At 38.8% G+C, this 17,827-nt stretch overlaps 1 protein-coding gene across 6 annotated transcripts in view; it reads right to left on the bottom strand.

Moving 5' to 3' along the window:
• Positions 1-17,827, bottom strand: part of LOC105213350 (pneumococcal serine-rich repeat protein) — a 289,615-nt gene that overhangs the window by 99,510 nt on the left and 172,278 nt on the right. For 5 of the 6 annotated variants that reach the window (XM_054233140.1, XM_054233143.1, XM_054233139.1 and 2 more), the window contains one exon: positions 2,390-2,520. The exons of the other annotated variant lie outside the window; for it this stretch is intronic. The gene's annotated coding sequence lies outside the window, so the exon portion shown is untranslated. The remainder of the gene's footprint in view (positions 1-2,389; positions 2,521-17,827) is intronic. 6 annotated transcript variants of the gene reach the window in all.

The following is a 17,827-nucleotide window of genomic DNA, read 5'->3' as shown; positions in this document are numbered from 1 at the left end:
GCAATGCTGGCTTAGAAATGCAGCCAAAGCGGGTGCAACAACACGGCATACATGCACACGCACATATATATGAGCATAAATAAGTAGTGAAATACATATTTAAAGTTGTTTGTGTGTATGTATGTATATATGTATGTGTGAGTGTTAGTGTGTTTGTGCAACTCCTTGGCACAAAATGTCACTTCAACTTGACGCTGTACGCTGTTGCATGCAAATCGCGCTAAATTAATTGTTGCGTGATTATTTGTTGTATATTTTCGTATAATCACAACAACACACACACACACAATTACATACATACATACAAACATTTATCAAGCATATCAAGCGCTTGCTGCATACGACTTTAATAAGCGTCTGCAGCAGAAGAAAAAAAAAAAACAATTTTAAATGAATATGTTTGTTGTTAGTTTGTTGGTGTTGTTGCGTGTTATTGTCGTGCGCCATTCGTTGCTATTAATTAGCAGCTTTAGATTTTTTTCGCATTCATTTATGTATTTCCAAGAAAGCTGCGAAGCATAGCCGAAGCTTATTTGGTACCAGAAGGCTTCGCAGTCGCTTTAAAGGCTTCTCAACTGCTACATGCTGTTAGATTTTGGCGCTGCCATTACATGCCGCATAAATACGTATAAATGTTGCCAGTTATTTATATAGTGCCACAGCATGTCTTACTAGGCACTATTGCTGAGCTTCTTGTAACCGCAATTATCTTTGGAGCCATAAATTCATGCTCGTTTGCATTATCGCCACTTTGCCGCTAAACCTTTTACGCAATATTTGCATATGGCCACAATCAATGGCTGTCAATAATCATAATAACAACAACAACAACAGCAACAATAATAATGAGGCAGCCATAGAAATTATCATAATAGACATAAATCACTCGCAAAATAGCTGGCCATGTGTGTGCGTGTGTGTGTGTCTGTGTTTTAGCTGGTAATTTTGTAGAATAATTGCAATTGGCACACAACAATTACAAAGATAACCAATTTGCAAATAACTTGCAAATTCGTAAGGCAGCAATAAATTTTATACGGCCTAGCAATGTAAGCCATGCTTGAGATAGACATACCAACCTACATATATATGTAAGTATACATACATACAAACATACTCATATGCGTACATATGTAAATACCGCCATTTATTCAAGTAGGTTTTGAGCGTTCGAATTCGTTTGGATCAACGCCATTGATTGGTTTCTAATTTCGCACTGAATTTGTGAGCATTCGTTCGCATACCAACAACAACAAAAATAACAACAATGTGCGTATATAAATAACGCAAACAAAATGAAGCATTCAAGCGCGATAGCGCAAAGCAAATTTACTTTCTTGCGAAGACAACGTCAACACCTTGGAGGTTATGTAGCGCTGATGGTACGAAGTGGCGATGAGAGTGTTAAGCGTCGAAATGGAGGCGCGTCAGACGAAAGGTCGCACCACTAATGTTACTGTTTATCTGATTCAAGTTATAAAATAGCAAAAGGTTCGTCAAGGTAATAATGAATTTTTTGAAGAAAATAGTTAAATACATTTTCAAGGAAACCATAGCACTGAAGAGTTATTTATGGGAAGAAAAATTGTCTTAAAATGTTTATTGTAATGAACAAGATTATGTGAGGATCGTATAATGCGTTAAATTCATTCAGTAGCAACCCAACTCCCTTGAATCGCCAAGCGTTGGAGAGAAGCCAATCGAACAATCTCTTCAGTTGTTCCAACACACGGGCAATACCTGTGGTGCAACCCTGTGCTAACATGTATTCTGAAACATATTCTGCGACACCTTTTTTAGTGGAGAGATATTTAAGCCTGCGAAATGAAGCTTTTCTCACCCTACATGACAAATCGAAGATAGCTTATATAGACGGTTAGGTCAAATGAACTCACCCATACTGTGTGTACAGCAGTAGTGGTTGTTATTGGTACAATAGACACTGAAACATCGATCTGATTTTCGGATTTTATGTACTCGATTCTATTAGAGACTCTACTAGAAAGAAAAAATTAGTATGAGATTCATCTATGAGTCAGGTTTAAGGCAGCGGAACTAACCATATATATCTCCTATCAAGAAGCTCAGCTCAGCAACATTTCACAAAACAAGTTGTACAACATTTTGTGCCGCTAAAAAACAACAACATTACGAATAAGAAGATTTTCCATGAAAGAAAAAGAATTGATGGATTACTGTCATAAATCTAATCTTTATTTGTACATTCCACTAATGGAAAAATTCCACAAAGTAAAATAATATGCCAACCAAAATTCAATCAAATGCTTATACATGCCTATCTACGGGTAATTAGTTAAGTATTTTAAACTAAATGCTTTCAATTAATTCGATAAATTTTATAATATTTAACTTATGCAATTGAGCTTACCTTGAATTTCGTCCAGCTTTTCCAAACAGGGGTGTTGACTTTTGACAAATGTTTCGCAACAACAAACTGCTAGGCCAATAATCTTTCTCTCCCCAAATGTAGCTCTGTAATCAGTGGCCTGCCTGGACTAACTGTAAATAAATGAAAAAAAATATTTTTATTTTATTGAAACAAATTGTATTGTAGATATGTTGTTCAGAATGCGGCCTCTACTACCACTTTACCATAAAAATACAAGCACACAGTTTGCGCAAATAAAAATGGCTTCGAAAGTTCACCAACGCTTACACTATATTCTACACAAACTAACGGGAGAGCAGCAAAACCAGCAAGAGCTGTTGGGTTTTCAAATACAATTAAGCTCAGCAGCACACAGAAAAATACAAAAGAAATGCAAAAGCAAAATCAAAATAAATAAAATAGAAAAATACTCAAAAAAGAACCGTAAGTGGGGGGGGGTGTTTTCTCGCATTTCAAGCGTAATAAAACTATTATGAAGATAAGCAGAGTAAAGTAATTGCGAACAAGTGACTCGCTTAGCTTCAAACACCGTCAATTTGTAAGAAAAAATATTTACTACCGACAGAAAGCGCTTCAAACGACCGTTGAGCTGAACAATAATGAAGCTGAGTGAAATAAACGCTTAACGGCACTGACAAAGGGCCAAGCCAGCAGGCCAAATAGCAACCTGTTGCTGCTTTTGGGGTCGAAAAATAAAATAATATAAAAACACACTGAAAATACAAAAATAAAATAACAGTATAAAGTATAACAACAACAAGAAGAGTAATGGACGACCGTGGGAGAGTAGTAATGTGGCTGCGCAAAAATCACAGTACGCCATCAACAGTTGCCAAATTTGCTAGCGATTTACGAGCAAATCCAGGCAGCACGCCACAGTCAGGACAGCTACACAGTCTCATATATCCCCCCTCAGCTCTTTTACTATATGCACAGTGTTCGTAGAGCTTTATTTTATCTTGGCATACCTCCCAAGTGGTAAATAAAAAGGAATTCTCCACAAGTCGGTGAGTCCAAAGGCAACTACACACAACTTACACACTCGGCAGAGGCAGAGAGCAAAGCTTCGGTTGTATAAAGGGAATGGTAGGAAGGAAGGGTGAAAAAGTAAAAATCGAACATAAAACCGACTGTGAGTAACACACAACAAAGAAATGAATGAAGAAAAGCGACGTGTTGGGGCCCCTGATGGGAGGGCAGCTTGAGCAAAAAGCGGCATTAGACACACAAGTGCAAAGTGAGTGAGCACGAGCGGGCGACGTGCAAGGGGAGCTCGTGTGTAGAAGGTGGTGCGCTTCGTGTGGCATTTTGTGAGAAAAATATCAAAACTTTTCACATTTTACACACAAAACCTCAACAAACACAGCCAGTACATACACTCACTCACACGCTGGAGTCAACACTCAAGCGCACAAGTAACGGCATACACTTTTACTTGGAGTCAACTCCACAAATACTTCTAACACGACACAGCTACTCCAACAGTCGTTTCGTTCAGTGTTCTTCTTACTGAATAGCAAAGCCAAGTGATGGCATCTATGACTGTATGTGAGTAGGCATGTATGTGTGTGTGTTTGTTGGGTAATATGAGCGAGTGAGTGAGTGGCGCTTCAAAGTGTCTGGCAAGTGTCTACGAATTTCTTCATTGTGGGTGATTCCACCCTCGCCACAGACGTCACGCCGCCGTCGTCGCTAACCTGGCCTGGCCCGGCTTGGCCTCGTATTTGCACACTTGACTGCTTGGGCTTTCCCGGAACGTACATGAATGCGTGTGTATGTGGGTATGAAGTTACAAAAGCTTTTTTTTTATTTTCTGTTATTTTATTTTTACTTTTTGTTCGCTTGAATTGCGGTCGTGCCAGACGCGTGCCACGAAGCTTCGCATTTTTTACTAGACAAATAAGCAACTAATCGAGCGAGCATTTGTGGTTTCGCCGATAATAGTGGTCAGGAATTGAATAGAAGTGGAGAGTGAATTGTTTTTGTTATAAACTGTTGAGACTCAGCTCGTGCTTAAGCGAGACGAGTTACTTTCAACTAAAGGGACTACAAGTAGGTGCCAAGACCCAACTGAAACAAACGAAGTGTAGGAGAGAAAGGTTCTGCTTAAGTTAAACTCAGTAACAAGAAATACTAGTATGGGCTTTCTCAACGCACCATTCAAGACAACCTCATTTCAGTCCATCAAGAACTTTTCTTAACAACTTCTCATCCCTACCTTCTACCCTTCTTCTCTGTCATATTTGGTTTCCGTACCGCAAACGATGTCGTCTGACTACTGTTTTCGCACGCCTGGCATCGCACTCTCATAACACATGCAACAAGGTGCAAAAGCAACAACAAACAACCGGCAAATCAAACACAGCACTCCGCCGAACAAAGAGCAACAAGTCGCTTCTTGGTGCTTGGAAATTGGGTAAAAAGTCACAACAACAACAACAGCAAGATTTGCGCAAACTTTTGACTGCGAATTGGCGCTTTTTATGGCAGCTGTTCTTTTTCGCCAACTACCAAAAGCGATAATGATGATGATGACGAGGAAGGCGTTGATGACCTCGTTGATTTGGTCGTTTCTTTTTGTTTTTTTGGTGGCGATGCCAACGAAAGTAACAACAACAGCTGTCAACAGTTGTGCAAGGAGGGCCAACGAAAACCGAAAACTACATCCGCTACAACAACAACAACAATAAGAAAGGCGTTGAGGCAAAGGTGCCGCCGCGCAAGACACGGAAGGATGGTGGAAAGGAAGCGCGTGTAAGAAGCGGATAAAGAGAAGTAAACTTCGCCAAACGTCTTCGGTTGCGCTAAGTTGATGTTGTTTGCCGTTGTTTTTGTTGTCGCTGCTGTCACCACTGCTACTGCTATTGTTATTATTGTTGTTGCTGTTGCTGTTGGCGCGTTGTTATCGCGCGGGTGCTGTCGCGCCGTGACGCTTTGTACACTTTACGTTTTATGACCGACCGCGTGTCGGATATGCCGGCGTTTTCTCATTTATTCGCTTATTTCACTTTTCGCGTTAATTTTTTTCTTTGTTGTTTGTGTTGTTTTTTCACCTTTTTGTTGTGTTGCGTTTCGTTTCGTTTCAGCCTCTGTCATTTTTCTGGGCTGCTGTTACAGTGCTGCTGCTGGCAGCGCCGCGCCATATGGGCGCAGTGTGCGAACAACAGCAACAAAGTGTCGTGAGTTTGACCAAAAGCTAGCAATAATACCAACAACGCACACAGCGAATAGCCAACATCTGCTGTTGGGCAGCGTTTCACGCTTTGTTGCTTTTACTCGGCTGCGACTAATTCGCATTGTTGTTGCGTGTGTTTTTGTTTTCTTGTTTTTTCTCTCTCGTTGCAATGCTGTTGCGCTTTTTTAGTTTGTTTGGTGTTTGTTGTTACAAATCACTCTGGAACTTAGTTGAAAAGCAAACCGCTGCGTTTTTTGCCTTTTGCGGATTTCATTCATAAAAATCAACGGCGACCGCAAAAAGTGAGGCGATAAATAAATATGTTAGTATAAAGCTCAACAGTGCGCTTACAACTCTAGTGGAGAAGACAGGTAAGTCAAATACGCGTTTAAATCTACGAAGTGTTCGTCAAGTGAGGGCTCATTTTACACAGCGATCTCTTCACGCTCTGAAGAAACCCTTCATAAGGTCTCTTCTAACTTAGTCACTGCCACAATGAGTTAAGAAAGGCTGTCTTCATGTTTGAGACGAAGGTTATCAGAACACGAAGAGTCCAAAAATTAAGACTGCAACTGAAAAAAGTAAAAGATTCCTTAAGCTCAAATAGAGCTAGACCTAGCAATTTCTTTAACCGTTCATATTTTCTATTGTCTTATTTCTGGTAAGAAGCACCCTATATCTCAAGTAGAGCGCCTAAAGAATGAACATATAGCTAAGAAGTATCAATGAATTCCAATTACATCGATTCCATACCTAGAAAGAAATGGATTCCAGAAGAAATAACATTATATATAGCTGCTTTAGTTCTAGAGTATGATAGTTATGTATGAAAAAACCAAGTCAGGAGATTTTATAGCATCTTCGAGCGTTCTAAAGTTTGCGAGGAATACTGCTTTGAGGACAGTGCTTGGTCGAACCTAGATTCTAACCGGGTTCAAGTGCTCAACACCACGTCAACAGATCACTAGAAGCGCCACTGCCACGAAATGTAGACAGCTGCGGCATTGCTCTTTTCTTTCCTTTCTGTCTTAAATATACCTCTAAATAGTAAAACGGATATAAAATTGCAATAATTAAACCATTTCAACACATACTTAACCACTCAACAGCCGCTAGAGCGCAGTGAAAAATCTCATTTCCGCTGCTAATGTTAACACGCCCCTCTACATGGGATCCAAAGAATTAAGTGTTAAATGAAGAAAATCTAAAGCACTTAATTCACGCCCCGTTGCAGGTGTTGAAAGCCAAAAGAGCCACAGAAAAAACCACTGCAAGCAAGCGAACCCAGAAAAAAGGCGAAAAACGAACAGAGAAAATGAGGAAAGCCTCATTGGAAGCCCACAAAGCGTCGCACTTAAAAAATATGCATGGCAGTTGAGTGCGGAAAAAATCGAGCTGTTAATACACACGCCCACAGACACCGCTATACATGCTTAAGTCCTTTTCATTGCAAGGATAACCAGCAAGCATTACCAGTTAAGGAGGCGTTGCATGGAGAGGGCAGCAGAAGACAGCAACCCAAAATGCAACCGAATGCAAAAACCACAAAAAATTAATGTTGGAAGGACCCTTTTGTGGGGCAAGCAAGTAAATAAAGGAGAAGAAAGCGCGCAAGGCAGAGAAGGAGCGCTGAGCAAAGCAGGGTTAAGCAGCGCAGGGATGCTTTTTGTGGGCTTTGCGTTTGGAAAAAATGCCAAATAATGTTAATTACCCTTTGCAATGTTAGCCACATACACCCACATAAGCGTAATGCTAAGTAATCCCAAAAATTTTGAGCTCAGCGCGGACGCGAACGCAAATCAAACTGACCAAAGAAATACGAACCCATTTTCATGCGGACGAGGCCAACTGAAACGTGGTGCGGGGTAATGTTTTTTTGTAGCAATTAAAAATTATTATTATAATGTCAACACTTTTTTGTTGGCCGCCGGATTTGTGTACCCTTGGCTTGCTTTGCTTGTTCTCAGCGGATAAGCAGTTGTAGCTTTAACGGCTTTCGCAGGGAAAAAAATAACATAAATATACAAATCCATTGTTGCCGGAAAAGTCAAACAAAAGCTGAAATTAAAAAATAACAAAACCCTTTTTTGTATCGAGAACAAGCAAAAATAATCAAATTAAGTAAGATCCCCCAAAAATTGGGCACAGCAAATTCGTCATGCATTCAAACCCCAAAAAATAGATAAAAAAATCCCCAAAGTTCAAGCGTGAAAAGGGCAAGATTTGTGCAAGAAATCCGCGTCGTGTGGCACGCTTGACCCGCCGCCACCAACGCAGCGTCGCAATCGCTTGGCGGGTGTTGCTGTAATGCCGTCGGCATTTCTTTGGCTCACCCAATCGCTCAATCAGCTTTCGGCAAGTGTTTTGACAAAATCTGTTGGCTGCTCCCACCTGACTCACTTCACTTCACTCTTGGGGGTAGTTTGGGGCCCTCAGCGTGTCAGCATTGTCGTTCTTGTGGTATTTTTATGGTGGTTGTCTGCTAGGGGTTGCTTGTGGCCTCGCGCATTCTTCCGCCCTTAACGCGTGCCACTACCAGGCGCTTAGAAGTGTCACGCGGCATATTTTTACGGTATTTTAAGGCCTTTATGGTATTTAGTGTTATACTTATATCTATTGTTGGAGCTGCGTGCGGAGTGAGTATGGGATTTGGTTGTCTACATGTCTTCAAGTGCTGCGGCGGTGGTTGATTCTAAAGGGAAAACTTTTTGTTATATTTTATTTTTGTGGTGGGCTAACAATTCATAGATTGTGTCATACCACAAATTGTCCAATGGATTCGTTATTTGAGATCTAAGGTGTGATAAAAATGGATGTCTTATGGAAAACGTGTACTTGGGGGGTACGACGATTCAACAAATATTTCAATAATAATATAATTAAAATAATGTTAAAAGTTTAAAATAAAAATTAGTATTAATTGTTCAATTAAAGTAATACGCTTAGTCTCATTGTCATTTAATTGATTTTGAATAATGAAAATGGAAGTCCTACCTAGTAGATTTTTTGCAAAATCATCCGGTGTAGCAGGCTGCTAAGAAAGGAAAATGCTCAATTGTTTAGTAGGTGTTTCGAATAGCTACTTAATGGAGTCAATTAGCAAATTTACCTTCATATAATTTCTTAATTGAGTTAATTAATAACGTATCTCCACCTTATGGCAATTCTCTTATTGAAAGTTTTAGTGGACCCAATTTCTTAATTGACTCAATTAAGCGTTTGTCCGTATGATATGCCTCTTACACTATCAGTATCGCTAATTATCCGATAAAATATGTATGAACTTTATTTAACAAAATTGTGAAAAAGAGCGGGTGATATCAAATAAGCATATTATTAGGAATCTAAAATTATCTTTAAGCTTTAAATCGGATATAAAAGTTACTTCATTGGTCTAACTAATTCCGTAAAATATTAATTTAGTGCCTTAATTTAGTTCAAATATGAATGCGCAAAAATTAATAAAAATAATAATTTCCCGCCACAATTTGGTCCTGGCATGCAATGAGAGGTAAAAACTTAATTACCCATTCACCGTTATAAATACCGCACATTAAGTAGCACAGGTAATTGCAGTATCTAATAAACTCAGGCCTCAGTGTGTGTACATTAACTTCAAAGCGAAATAATTATTTTACTACTTAATAACAAATAGAAATCTTTCCACTCACAAACTGTGCAAATCTCTTTCATCTCCAACACACTCACATATGCACTCGCTGCTAAGCGAACTCCAAAGTTATTTAACAAATTTTTATGCATTTTTTGTTGCAATTTAATTAGGTTAATGGCTGCTGTTTGGTGCGCGCTGCCAAGCGCACTGAAACTAATTTAAGATTAATGTAAAATCACACAGCGAATTCTCAAGAATGCAGACAGACAGATAACTCACATGTGAGCGTATGTTGCTATCAAAAGTAATAACAATATTTGGGCACACAGAGCCCTCTATGTTGCTAAGGCCAAGTTTAAGCGAATTATTACCACTACTTATAAGTAGTTGTGGGGTTTGAACTCAAAACTTACTGATCATATGTCACGCACATATACACCGAAACTAGATGACCGTCTGCGTGCTTAAGTGCTCATAAAAATTAAGGCTATCTTAAGAGAGCAAGCAAGTAATGCACCGTTAATGGATTCACGTGAGGGAGTAGGCGGACGCGGGGATTGCGGTAAGCTGCGCAGTAGTGGTGTTGACTTAGGCCGCAGATCGGACATTAATAAAATATCAGCGCAATCACAAATTTGCAAATGTGTGTGTGTGTGTGGGTATGTCTCTAAATTCATTTATTTATTAATGTATGTATGTATGGAAGTACGCTGCAAAGCGATCAGCTGTAAAACTAAGTTCATTTCATTACGAAAACTCGCATAATTATGCAGTTTTATGACGATTTTGTTTAAGTAGTTTACGATGGCGAGTGCATAATCTCAACCAAACGCCCGCACTCCCCGTACTCAAATGTGATTTGGTTTGGTGGACAAATACCAAGTTGTTGTTGTTGTTGCGCATGCTGTTTTAATGTTATTTTAAGCTGCAACTGTAATTGCCACCGCACTTTGGCGTCTGGTGTCGCTGGCATCATTTTGCTGCCGCCGGAATTTTACTGCCTGCTGACTGCTCGCTAAGCAAGCGCTTGTCATAAAATACCAAATGTTTAATTTTACTTTAATAGCGATTTTATTAATAAATGTATATGCCCGATAATTTCATGTTAAGTAGACTTTCCATTTAGGTTTTAGTTCAACTTTTCAATTAAATTTTACTTTTTTTTTTTAATTTTTATTAGCACATTTAAAGCGGCTTTGGCGAAATATATGCACCCGCAGACAGAGGAGTAAGTAATAATAGTAATATCCTCCCTCACAGTATACCAGATTAGACAAACTCAACTACTCTGAGTGGTGAATAAACCCATAATGTACACCAAGTAGACAAATTCTTATATAGGCTTCAATAAAGCACTCTTGAAGAATATAAATGAGATATTGGAATAGTTGGCGCTGCCATCTCTGCTAAATACTAGCCCGTGCTTCTCCCAAAATTCTTTAAGATGACTATATGATTTTTAAGAAGCCTCCGGAGAGCAGCAGAAATTCAGTCGAAACGACGAGCAGAACGAGTTGTTTAGTTTATCCAATAGTAATAAATCTACCTATCTATCAGGACATCACAATTATCGATTCCTCATTAGTTACCTGACACACCATAACTCTCTGAGTCCTATATGTATACACTAAAGTTGTCTTCTAAAATAAAATTAGAATTTTTTCAAAGAAAAGCAAGACATTTTGAGTACCTTTCTCTACTTTTTTCTATTTAGATCAGTTGATAAATTTTCCGAACACTTGGGGCCCTGCTTTCATCGGGGAAGCCTATAGTATCTTGAAACATTCAACAAAAGAATACTTATAGTAACATTGAAGCACGATCTAAACACATCACAAACAACAGTAAATACTTAATATTATTCACTTAATTCACACAACCGAGGCATTTAATATTAATTCACACTTTAAATAGATCAATGCTTGCCGATCTCTTAATTAGTGTCATCTCAAACACCCGTCGCCGCTCTGGAGCCCCAGCGTACTGATGTCAAAAGCAATCAAAAACACGAAATGAGACTCGATCATTTTTCGTTCCGTTTTCCCGCACAAAAATGTCGTTTCAAGTAATTAACAAGCTAATTAAAAGTTTTAATTAGTTGAAGGCGGATCTCGTCAGCGGCGAACGGCAGAGAGCGTGTTTAGTTAAGCAGCAAAAGCGCGCGTCACACGCACACATGTCGACAAGCAGTATCCCGCGTTGCGCGTTGTGATGTATGATGCCATGTGATGGCCGGATAATGATCTATTAGATACTTTAGACGCCGATGCCGTTCATCATTATTGTCGCTGACCGCTGGCTGTTCACAGCTTAGCAAATGTTACCGTTGCTGGCGTCGTCGGCTTGCTTTGCCTTCATTAAGTAGTTGCGCTGCCGCCCGCGCCGCCTCTGCTACATTAACTGTGTGTGTGTGTGTGTGCATTTCACTCATAATTGTAATTCCAATTCGGATTCTAATGTTAATTACAATTTCAATTCATTTTCGCCGCATTTAATTGTCAGCGTGTTCAACGCTTAATGATTTCGTAATGATAAATTGCTGTCGCTCGCATGCGCCGCATACAATTCGCTCGCGAGTGTGAGCTCAACGCTCGCTGTATTTTATTTCTTAATTATTTCATTTTTTATTTGGATTGCATGTTCACGAAATTATTGCGTTTAACGAAAGCGAAATGAAAATTAGCACAAAAACGCGATCGCTTCAACTCGCACACGCCCACACACACACATGCTAAGGCAGAGCGCGTCACGCATGAGTAGCGACAACGTTAGCGGCGAAGGCGCATTAAACGTTGCATCGTTTCAATTAAAAGCAACAACAAGACAAGGCAATAACATAAAAATGTCACAGGAATGCGTACATCACTCCAGTGGAGTTCGTGAGTGCATGTTTGGGAGCTCAAATTATATTTTTATATGTGTTTTGCTTGCGTTCGCTTCGCTTCAAGTATTCCGCGGAGATTCGTCAGTCAACGCGTCGCACATTTGACGCGCACTTCCAACAGTTCAGAGTGAACAGGGGAGTTCGCCAATAGCTACTTTATTTGCTCATGGAGAGAGCTACATTCTCTGAGGTGACAGCTGGAGTTGTGAAGTTATATGAGAGATGAATCACTTCGCTTCTGTGTCTCTATATTTCAGGCACTTTCTTGTTAATTTCCCATACCTTTTTCTGTTCTTTTCCCGATAAGTGCTAAGAGGTGAAGTGATGAGTTTTAGATTTGGTTAATTAGATAGGTTTTAACAATACTGTAAACGCTCTCTCTCTCTCACATAGCGCTCAATGTGAAAAAATACTATATAGTAAAAACATTAACAATGCTTTATTAAACCTAGGCTATCTCCGAGCCCCAGAAGACTCAAATCTATCACTTTTATTCGTGTTTCTTCTAATGAAAAGCCGTCTCTTCAATTCGTAGTTTCCTATAGCATCTTAATGTATAACTTTTTGCTTATTTTTAATCAAAACCCTTTTTACTAGGATTAGTCTCTCATGTTCAGGGTCAATCCGACACACTAAGGAAGGAAACCTGAGGCATAAAACTCTGGAGATAGCTTCCTCGCCACTTTCATTCGTTTTGAAATGATACGAATGTTCCTTGTGAATAAATCTGGTCTGGATTAACTTGTTCTTCCTCCCTTCTCTAACGAATTCACGAAAATGTTGCGTCATTTGGATCAATGCATCTATAGTTTTCAATATTACCAAAAAGTACAAGAACTAGCTTTTCCAATCCACCAAAAAATTATACTTACGATCTTAAGAAGTATTTAGACGAAACCCGCCTCCGCCAACCTTAACAACCAACTATAGAAATCAGAGATCTCTGTTTCAGTGTGCTGACCATTTTGGATCCGGCCTATAACGGGTTAATTGGCGCGAGAACACTCTCGCAGAGAAAATGAAAGAAGGAATGTCGGACACCAATGTTACAAAAACAATTTGTCATTAAATTTTGTGTGCTACTTAATTCTTATTTTTAATTAGCATTTAAACAATTTAAACTTGATGTTCTAGTTGTTGTTGTTGTAACCTATTTCGAGTGTCTGGGCATGTAGACAAGTAAATGACGATCAAGCGGGCGGTGACATTACATTGCATGATCGCTCACTAAATTAACCGACGCCAGCAGTAATAAGAAAATAAACCGAAAAACCAACAACAACAACAGCGAGCGCGTTCAAATGTGAGCAATTAAAATTCCACGCATTCTCCGCTACCGATAATTTACGCATTTGTGCCCGTCCGCACCCACGCTTACATACAAATTTCGTAGCGCCGCGTAGCGCGACATCACATCACATCGCTACATCACAAACGCACATCAAGCGATCAGACCACATCAACTGATCGCATCATCACTCGTTATTATTAGCTGCGAGTAGCGTTTAATCAGCGCATTATCTGCTCATTTTATTCATTTATGCAACTTTTTTCCAGTTTCAATTGTCAATTTTGCCATTTATGAAGTTATCAATTATTGAATAGTTTCCCGTTTTTGCTCTCACGCTGACGTCAAAGCGTCACGTTTATCTCTGCGCTGTAAATTAGAGTTTGAGCCTCAGTTCGCTGTGCTGTGCTGCCGCTGGCGTAATTGCTTCGTACTCAACAACTTAAGTAACATAGTTTATAAATTGGTATAAATTATTTCTGAAATATGTTATAAGTATATTGTATTTAATATTCGACCGACCGAGAGCGTCAATCACAGTGCTCATTATTGGCGGCTACAAAAAGGCATTTCCGTTCGCTAACTCCCTTCATTGATTACGGATGTTATGTGTGCAATGTTGTAATTGATTTTTTGTTTAGATTTAGTTTCACATAACTTAAATGAGTTGAATAAATTTTGAATTAACGGAAAGTTTTTCAAATTTAGTAATTACTTAATAAGTAGCTTGTAACAGAAATTAAAACGGTGAATTATGCAGTTTGTGGGGAATTCTAGAGAACATAGCAAAGGGAAAGCTATAAAAGCTATAATTAAAGTTATAAAATTATTAAAAGAAGTATAATTAGTATCAAGATATGTGAGGTAACTAGTTTTACTATTGATTTGATCTTATGTGATGTTATTGTTATTTAAAGCAGTGCTAATCAATGAAGAAAACTCAAAAATTTCGTAGCGCAAGCTGAAAAATAATGACACTCTGCGTTTAAACAAAATTTGGAAAGTGACAAATCGAACTATCAACTGGTATAAAAATTTAAAACTGGTATAAACATATGAAACTGATATAAATTAGTATAGTTGAGGCTGAAATAATAGAAAACCATATATCTATAAAGTCCGTAACAAATATCCATTTATACCAGTTTTATAATGTTATACCAGTTTCACAAATTTATACCAGTTGTTTGTTCGATACGCCACTTTATAACTTTTCTTTTTTTTTCCAAATTATCTCTTTCAATTTTTGACTCTTTCAAGCTACTAAAATCCAGTGATCACTATACAATAGAAATTTTTAAGATTATCTTGACCGGATTATGAATATGATTTTCGAAATTATTCTCTACATTTTATTTTCATAATAACAGAAAAATTATTTTATTGCGCAAGTTTTAGTATCTCAAATAAATTAATTTAAAATTACTGTTTATTGGCCTCCGACGGCAAATCGCGGCAGCTGTCCAATTCAAATGTGAGCGGTTGACAGCGACAATGGCAAAAGACGTAAACGACAGAAATGCATAATACAACATTAATTTTACAAGCGACGAATAAACTAGAATAAAATAAGTATATAAAAAATACAAAAACAAAAACAAAAACAACAAGAAAGCTAAATTACTTGCCGCGGCTATATTTAATAGGCACCCACACACACACACATGAGTGGCATGGCAACAACAACTTTATTATTTGCAGTGTGTTTGTGTCACATTTTTATTTGAATTATGTGCTTATTATTATAATTCGCATTGTGCGCTTGATTACTTTTTCCACAAAAAATCTGACATAAAAATACTCCTATGCAATAATATAATTTTGCCTACTTGAGAGACAAGCGCTGGCACCCAAACGAATGCGAGCGCCGAGTAGTCACACACACCAACACCATGAAGGCGCATTGCACTTGCACAAAACTTTATAAAACATTCGCATTGTTTGACTTTGGAAATGGAAATCACATCGCCGCAGCTAGACAGAGGGACGGACAGACGGCCGGCCATAGAGCTGGCCAGTGCATTGGCGATTTGTGCGGGCTCGAAGTCAGCAGTGTGGTGGTGGAAGAGAGAGAGGGGTGAGAGAATGGCGAGTTGTGCATATGGTGGTTATTGGCTCAGCCCCCAGGTGCTGCGCTGTGCCGAAAGACAAGTGTCCAGCGCGCTGCGACCAGCTGCCAGCATACAAACACAAAGACACACAAGTATATAAGAGAGAGGTGTGTGTGTTTGCGGTTTCGTGCCAGCACACAGGTGTGCGTTTGTGTGGTGGATCCCCTTCTGCTAATCTTGGCGCTGCCAGCACCTATCCATTACGTTCATTCATTCATTCATTTGTGAGGCGACGATTTAGCGACGGTGTTGTTGTTGGCGCTGTCGCTGCGGAACAAACGCCGCTTGCATTCACAATTACAATCACACACACATATGTACAGGCTTTGCATTTGTCGTACGTTAATAGGTTGTTATTACATTACATTTGCTGTTTTTGTAGTTGATTTGTTGTTGTTGTTGTTGTTGTTGTTGCGCTAATATTACCTCCCCAATGTTAATGATGCCCCAACACCGAAATGAATCTGTGCCATGGGGTTAAGTACTGACAATTGCCGCTGTTCCGAGGCATTGGAGACACCTACCGAGGTCCACTTAATGCATACTTAATGGTACTTATGTGCATTTGCATTTATAGGCTTTAGTGCTAATGTGGCTGGCAGGAAATTCTTATATTGGAGGGTAGAAAAATGGTAACTCAACGGTGAAAATGTATGAATTTGGACTAATTCTACATAATTACCTTTATTAAGTTTATAAAACAGGCATTTGCTCTCAAAAAATTTCAATTTTTTATTCTTTAAGCTTTATCTGACCCCTTTATCTTCCTCTTCAGGATGATCCAAGGCTATGAGGGGCTTCAAGTCGTTGTTAAATAACTGGTGAATTGAAAATAAAAGCTTTTGTTGCGACCAGACCTCGAATATTAGATATCAAGAGCGCTAAATCTCCTCTCATTAGCAGCCCAGTTCCCACTGTGTCTAAAATTTCCTACAGGGCCTCCATGACACCCCACTTTTCGCAGCATGATTTACATATGATTAGCGTTGATCAGTTTAGCATATTTATTGTTGTTGCTGTTTTTAGCGCGATCATTTGGATTAAAAGGCAGCCTGGTGCCCCGGCGGTCAGTCAAGCGCATATCCACCTGCGCTGCGCCAACCCACCGCACGTCGCATTGAAACTCAACTCACGCGGGCGGGTGATGCAGTGCGATGCGTCGCCTGCCACCGCCGCTCCGCCACCATTTGAGCTTGAGTTGTCGCTGGCGCGATGCGATCATCCGCCAACCGCCGCCGCTTCATTTCTGCATGCCACTAATGATGTTGTGATTATCGCTTGCGCTTGCATTGTTGTCAGCTCACTTAATTTCTAACAGCAGCCGGTTGTTATTGATGCTGCTGTTAGCTGTCATTTTATTGTCACTTTTTTAAGCTATGCACTTGCTGTTGTTGTTTTTGTGTGATTTTTTTGTTTATTTGCTTTGCCTCTGCAATTTTATTGTTAAATGCGCTCATGTTGTTATGCTAAATGGGTGTTGATTATTAATTTTTTCTATTCTATATCATTTTTTTTATTTTTGCTTTGCATTTGAGTGCATTTATGTGGCAATGATGCTGGCTGATGTGAGGTCGCCCTCGCCGAGGTGCAGTGAATTAGTTGGAGTTCATTATAAAACATGTGATATAGTTGCATATGAAAGATGATTTGATTAATTATATTCAAAATGAGTTATGAGCAGAGAACAGCGGTAATTAAAAGTTAATTTGCGACTTTTTTATTGAACTCGGATAACGTCATAGGCACCACTGACGACGACTTTGATTAGCCTGAGCCTTGTGCTTTGGATACATTTAATTTCGTTCAATTAAATGGTTTTCCATGAGATTTAATTATTTATGAAATTAATATTTTTAAACTTTGGAACAATTATATGAGAATTAAAATAATTCTTGGCTTTTTATGTGAAGTAAATTTAGGATATTTGGAATAATTAGTAAATGGTTATTGGGGACTAATTAAAAACAATTATAATTAATATTTCTTTTACAAAAAAGTAAAATTGTTAAGTAGAAATTTCATATTTATAGTTTTTAATCACATTTTGACCCACGCGAACAAATTTTAGCAATAAATACTTTACAAATCTATAAACCGAAGATTTTCTAAAAGTCTCCGCTTTCTCTGAATATTTCACCGAGCGCAGTTCCGCATTGAAAATAGTAAAATTTTGTACTCAAAATAATTTCAAGTCTGCTTCAGTGATTTACATTTATCGTCAAAAGCTTTCACTTCAACCAAAAGCTGCTTTACGAAAATTGAGTGTAAAAAGCTTGCAAGCAGGAGCTAGTAAATAGTGTAAACCTCCTTTTCAGTGATCTACAGCTATCTCCTATAGCTTTCACT

The sequence above is a fragment of the Zeugodacus cucurbitae genome, chromosome 6, assembly GCF_028554725.1.
Source record: "Zeugodacus cucurbitae isolate PBARC_wt_2022May chromosome 6, idZeuCucr1.2, whole genome shotgun sequence".
Classification (NCBI taxonomy): Eukaryota; Metazoa; Arthropoda; class Insecta; order Diptera; family Tephritidae; genus Zeugodacus; species Zeugodacus cucurbitae.
This window is presented reverse-complemented; position numbering and strand designations above follow the sequence as displayed.